The sequence below is a fragment of the Zophobas morio genome, unplaced genomic scaffold (genome assembly GCF_036711695.1).
Source record: "Zophobas morio isolate AGI-343-1 ecotype UQ-CSIRO unplaced genomic scaffold, CSIRO_AGI_Zmor_V1 ptg000026l, whole genome shotgun sequence".
NCBI lineage: Eukaryota > Metazoa > Arthropoda > Insecta > Coleoptera > Tenebrionidae > Zophobas > Zophobas morio.
The window spans coordinates 2,156,245-2,163,387 of NW_026972131.1; the positions used below are offsets into that span (position 1 = coordinate 2,156,245).

The 7,143-nt window shown below is 33.2% G+C and overlaps 1 pseudogene; it reads right to left on the reverse strand.

Moving 5' to 3' along the window:
- Window positions 1–834: 834 nt before the first annotated feature.
- Window positions 835–6,987, reverse strand: LOC135136613 (GPI ethanolamine phosphate transferase 3-like; annotated as a pseudogene).
- Between the last annotated feature and the right edge of the window lie 156 nt (window positions 6,988–7,143).

Here is a 7,143-nt window from a genome sequence, read left to right on the forward strand (position 1 = left end):
CAGAGTCTGGAAACTTTGGAACCTCTAAAATCTTCAGAATGTAACTAATTTTTAGGGTCTCTAAGATTCTTACAATCTAAAACTTTTGCAATCTTTGGGATTTTTACAATTTTTAGAGTGTCTATAACTTTTAGTATTTCCAGAATCTCTAGAATCGCTGCAATCGTTAGGCTCCATATCTTGTACAATTTCTAGAATTTCTAGATTCTGTATAACTTTTTGAATTTCTAGAATCTTTGGAATCTGCGGAAACCCTGAATCTGTAAATGCTATGGAATTTCTAGTATCTTTAAACGTCTGGAATCTTTAGAATCTCTAAAATCTTGAGAATCTAAAGAATTTTTAGGGTCTCTAGGATACTCAGAATCCCTAGAACTTATACAATTTTTAGAATGTCCACAATCTTTAGTATCTCCAGAATCTCTAAAAACTCTAGAATCTATAGAATCCTTCGAATTTCTAGAATTTATTAATTTCATTTTTTCTTAATATACGTAGTATTCTTTGAATAACACGATACTCAAAAACATGTCTTCCACGATAAATTTCTTATAGAGAAAGCTCCTTTGGCTCTCGACGATTAAAAAAAATCATTGTAGACAAATACGGATCTTGCAATTAAGCCCCGCCCTTCGATCTGACAGCGAATAAAAAATTCATCACAATTGCGCTGGGGTGGGTGGGCGGGGCTACATTTTGCCTTGTTTTTCTTAATATGTGTAGACTTATTTCGACAACAAGAAACACACGTCGTTAAAACTCACAACAAAAATAATAGTTTCGAATTTTAATTTAATTACAATATTTTTACACACACACATAAATAGAACTCAGTAGAAAATTATTTACAAAAAAAAGAAAACAAACTGACACTATCACTTATATCTCTTATTCAAAGACGTTACAAATTCGTCTATTTTCGAATTCACTCTAAGCAATACCAAATAACTTATATTAACCGTTGCCAAAGTGACGAACATTCCAACTGACTCAAAAATTAACTTAGGGGCAAATATCTTCCAAATCATCATGTGGCGACAGTGAATGGTAGCCGCCAACATGGTAGCGAACACCTGAAACAACCGTACAAATACAAATAATACAAACAGAAATATAAAACATACCCGAATTGCGTGACAGATCATATATTTACAAGACGTCGTAAACGCTACAGTAAGCATCAAACCATTACGTTCGTACAAAAGCACCTCTCCGCGCAAATTTTCTTTTTCCAGGACATTTTTGCTAGTAATTGACGGTAACATAACAGAAATGGTGAAAGGAACGATTAAATGCAGAGGCATTAAAAATCCCATTAGTATTTGGGAACAAAATGTATTAATAATGATTAGAGAGCCGGGGATAAAGTTGTGTTTAAATACTCCTGTGGTACCTACAAACGCTGCATCCCAGATTATATTCGGGAAGGAGGGTTGATGTCCCGTGCCGTAGAAGAAATACTGCGCTAGTATTACCCAAACTAAGAGTGACATGTTTGGAATATCAAACAATTGTTCCGGAACAATTTATGTCAAGTATTGTATGTAGTACGTATCTAACGTTGAAATCTTACCAACGGTTGTGGCTTTCTCCAATCTTATTATTGATGTGATTATGAGAACAAATGCTGATGCTAGAAACATAATAACGGTGGATGAAGCGGCTGCATCTCCGTGTAGAAGAGCAAACAAGTGGGTTAAATATATTCCGATTGCTACAAAAACGGCACTGTAGGCAGTACCGAGACCGCACAGAACTGGAATATCCTCCTTGTTTGGTTCATTGAACAATCTCTTAACTTTGTGGAACAAATGCGGGATGGCGTTACTTTCCGTGTCATTGGAAGCATCGTTGCTGGGTAAGATGTACACACAAAGAGGTTTGATAATCATTGTTAGTATTCCTACTGACGACACGCCGTAAACAATCCAAGCTAAAAGATTAGCTTGCCATGGCCTGAATGATTTGTTCCTTCCGTCAATCGGTAATCTGCTCAACACCCAATAACCACTTGTACAAACCACCAAAACCGTTGGTGCGTACTTTAACAAAATCACCGTAAACTTGTATCCGTTGAGATTTCCGCAATTTCGTAACCATCCTTTCGTGATAGTAACGAATAAAGCCAACGTTATAACCGTAATTATCCACTGGAGTTTAGTCGTTTCAGTTTTAGCAGTGAAAGTGTTGTATGTTTCGTAACACCAGGGTTGTTCAAGTCGATCGCGACACCGCCAAAAGTACATAGAAATTCTCACTAGAATTACCTAACATTCCAAACGCGATCATCAACAATTTCCACCGAATTCTGATATTCTTTTTCTTCGCTTCGCTTTGACATACATTCAAACTACCAATTAAAATCAAAGTAGCCAAGAGAAATAGTAGTACTGATGATTCTTCAACGACGAAACTGTTAGAAAACAGACCGCCTAAATGGAATATTAAAACTAAGCGACAAACTAGGTTCAAAATTTTCTCTCGTCTGCTGCGGTCGTACCAATTCAACGAAATCAACTCCCAGTTTTGTATCACCAACATTACTAACATAATCTGAGATACTAATCCCGTTGAGAAAAATATAGTTGAAATCAAATGATCAACAAAATTAAAATGATAAAGAATGATTGAGACACAAGTGGCTAAAAATAGTACTGAGTAGAACATGTTAAAAACGAACTCATGAAAATCTCGGGTATACGATTACTCGGGATACCATCTGTAATCATATAAACAAAAAATAACGAAAGAAACAGAAACAAAAGACCACGCGTCATCGAAAAAGAATCAAACTGAATCCATACTTTCTCACACGTTTCTCTCAAGTTTGTTAAAAAATTTACCGCGCTTTCGGCAAAATCGTCAAGATTTGTATGATCAACGGCAAAAAGTTTGCTATTTAAAATTGCGTATTTTGCTCGCAGCCCTTTCAGCTCAGAATCGCTGAACGTGCCTGGAGACGTCTGCGCATAATCTTCAATGTAATTCATCATTTGTTGGACGTTTCCCCATAGGTAAAAAAGGGATAACTGCCATTCCTGGATGTACGAGTTGTTCATGACTGGAAGGGCATCCAGAATAATAGTTCCTAGATTGGAAAAGGGCACAGACACGCCAAATATGGCTGCCATAGTAGGCACAATGCTGATTTGTCTCACCACAGTTGAGTGGTTTTGAACTGAGGACAGTAATTGTTTAGAATACATAAAGAAAGCTGATGTTATTTCATCCTCAGCGTCCCCACCATGATTACCAGTTTCAGTCATTCCGTGATCACCAATGACAAACAAAATTGTATTATCGTCAAGCTTATCAACAATATCCCTATAAATTTGTTATTACTTTATATTATTAAATTCTTAGAAAGCGCTTACTCTATCACACCATTCATTTCAGTCAATTTTCGCTCCATTTCCGGATGATTGGGTCCATACCGATGTCCACAATGATCCACCCCCAAATAATGCGCAATTAAAAAATCCCAATCATTTTGTTCCAGTTCACGATAAATGTGTGAATTAACCCCATAATCCACCGTATCCAAATCCCACATATCAAACGACGGATATAGAATCGTTTTTTTTTTTCGAACCTGTATAATTTCTAGAATGGCTAGACTCTATAACTTGTACAATTTCTAGAATCTCTAGCTTCTGTATAATTTTTTGAATTTCTAGAATCTTTGGAATCTCTGGAAACACCGAATCTGTAAATCCTATGGAATTTCTAGTATCTTTAGAACATCTGGAATCTTTAGAATCTCTAAAATCTTCAGAATCTAAAGAATTTTTAGGGTCTCTAGAATACTCAGAATCCTTAGAACTTTAGGAATTTTAATTTTTTTTACAGTTTTTAGAGTGTCAACAATCTTTAGGATCTCCAGAATCTCCAGATCTTCGAGAATCTCTAAAAATTCTAGAATTTATAGAATCCTTCGAATTTTTCGAACCAATAGAATTTCTAGAATGGCTAGACTCTAAAACTTGTACAATTTCTAGATTTTGCATAATTTTTTTAATTACTAGAATCTTTAGAGAGATTGGAAACGTTGGATTCTCTAAAATCTTCAGAATGTAACGAATTTTTAAGCTCTCTAGGATACTTAGAATCTAAAACTTTTGAAATCTTTGGGATTTTCTGAATTTTTACAATTTTTAGAGTGTCTACAATTTTTAGTATTTCCAGAATCTCTAGAATGGTTGCAAACGCTAGGCTCTACATCTTCTACAATTTCTAGAATTTCTAAATTCTGTATAATTTTTTGAATTTCTAGAATCTTTGGAATCTCTGAAAACACTGAATCTGTAAATCCTATGGAATTTCTAGTATCTTTAAAATGTGTGGAATCTTTAGAATCTCTAAAATCTTCAGAATCTAATGAATTGTTAGGGTCTCTAAGATACTTAGAATCCCCAGAACTTTTGGAATCTTTGAAATTTTAAAAAATTTTACGATTTTTAGAGTGTCCACAATCTTTAGTTTATCCAGAATCTCCAGAACCTTTAGAATCTCTAAAAACTCTAGAATCTATAGAATCCTTCGAATTTTTCGAACCTGTAGAATTTCTAGCTTCTGTATAATTTTTTTAATTTCTAGGATCTTTGGAATCTCTGGAAACACTGAATCTGTAAAACCTATGGAATTTCTAGTATCTTTAGAACAAATGGAATCTTTAGAATCTCTAAAATTTTCAGAATCTAAAAAATTTTTAGGGTCTGTAGAATACTCAGAATACCTAGGACATTTGGAATTTTTAAATTGTTTACAATTTTTAGAGTGTCAACAATCTTTAGTATCTCCAGAATCTCCAGATCCTCGAGAATCTCTAAAAACTCTAGAAACTATAGAATCGTTTTTTTTTCGAGCCTGTATAATTTCTAGAATTTCTAGCTTCTGTATAATTTTTTGAATTTCTAGAATCTTTGGAATCTCTGGAAACACTGAATCTGTAAATCCTATGGAACTTCTAGTATCTTTAGAACATCTGGAATCTTTAGAATCTCTAAAATCTTCAGAATCTAAAGAATTTTTAGGGTCTCTAGAATACTCAGAATCCTTAGAACTTTAGGAATTTTAAATTTTTTTACAGTTTTTAGAGTGTCAACAATCTTTAGGATCTCCAGAATCTCCAGATCCTCGAGAATCTCTAAAAATTCTAGAATTTATAGAATCCTTCGAATTTTTCGAACCCATAGAATTTCTAGAATGGCTAGACTCTAAAACTTGTACAATTTCTAGATTTTGCATAATTTTTTTAATTACTAGAATCTTTAGAGAGATTAGAAACGTTGGATTCTCTAAAATCTTCAGAATGTAACGAATTTTTAAGCTCTCTAGGATACTTAGAATCTAAAACTTTTGAAATCTTTAGGATTTTCTGAATTTTTAGAGTGTCTACAATTTTTAGTATTTCCAGAATCTCTAGAATGGCTGCAAACGCTAGGCTCTACATCTTCTACAATTTCTAGAATTTCTAAATTCTGTATAATTTTTTGAATTTCTAGAATCTTTGGAATCTGTGAAAACACTGAATCTGTAAATCCAATGGAATTTCTAGAATCTTTAAAATGTGTGGAATCTTTAGAATCTCTAAAATCTTCAGAATCTAAAGAATTGTTAGGGTCTCTAAGATACTTAGAATCCCCAGAACTTTTGGAATCTTTGAAATTTTAAAAAAATTTACGATTTTTAGAGTGTCCACAATCTTTAGTTTATCCAGAATCTCCAGAACCTTTAGAATCTCTAAAAACTATAGAATCTATAGAATCCTTCGAATTTTTCGAACCTGTAGAATTTCTAGAATGGTGAGACTCTAAAACTTGTACAATTTCTGGAATTTCTAGATTCTGCATAATTTTTATAATTACTAGGATATTTAGAATCTAAAACTTTTGAAATCTTCGGAATTTTTAGAATTTTCACAATTTTTAAAGTGTCTACAACTTTCAGTACTTCCAGAATTTCCGGAATCTCTAGAATGGCTGCAACCGCTAGGCTCTACATCTTGTACAATTTCTAGAATTTCTAGATTCTGTATAATTGTTTGAATTTCTCTAATCTTTGGAATCTCTGGAAACCCTGAATATGTAAATCTTATGGAATTTCTAGAATCTTTAGAGTCTCTAGAATACTCAGAATCCCTAGAACTTTAGGAATTTTTGGAGTGTCAACAATCTTTAGTATCTCCAGAATCTCCAGATCCTCGAGAATCTCTAAAAACTCTAGAATCTATAGAATCCTTCGAATTTTTCGAACCTGTAGAATTTCTAGAATTGTTAGACTCTAAAACTTGTACAATTTCTAGAATTTCTAGATTCTGCATAATTTTTATAATTACTAGAATATTTTGAATCTCTAGAATCTTTAGAGACTGGAAACTCTGGAATCTCTAAATCTTCAGAATGTAACGAATTTTTAGGGTTTCTAGGATATTTATAATCTAAAACTTTTGAAATCTTTGGAATTTTTAGAATTCTTAGAATTTTCACAATTTTTAAAGAGTCTACAACTTTTAGTATTTCCAGAATTTCCAGAATCTCTAGAATGGCTGCAATCGCTAGGCTCTACATCTTGTACAATTTCTAGAATATCTGTATAATTGTTTGAATTTCTAGAATCTTTGGAATCTCCGGAAACCCTGAATCTGTAAATCCTATGGAATTTCTAGTACGTATCTTTGAAACGTCTGGAATCTTTAGAATCGCTAAAATCTTCAGAATCTAAAGAACTTTTAGGGTCTCTAGGATACTTAGAATCCCTAGAACTTTTGGAATCTTTGTAATTTTTACCATTTTTAGAGTGTCCACATTCTTTAGTATCTCCAGAATCTCCAGATACTCGAAAATCTCTAAAAACTATATAATCTTTAAAATCTGTAGTATGGCTGGAATCCGCTGGACTCAAACTTGTACGATTTCTAGAATTTATTAATTTCATTTTTTCTTAATATACGTAGTATTCTTTGAATAACACGATACTCAAAAACATGTCTTTCACGATAATTTCTAGTAGAGAAATAATAAAGATTTTGCAATTAATTTCCGCCCCTCGGCTTACGACGAATAAAAAAAATCATCAGAATAAAGATAGGGTGGGTGGGCGGGGCTTATATTTTGCCTTTTGTCTTAACATACGTAGTCGTCT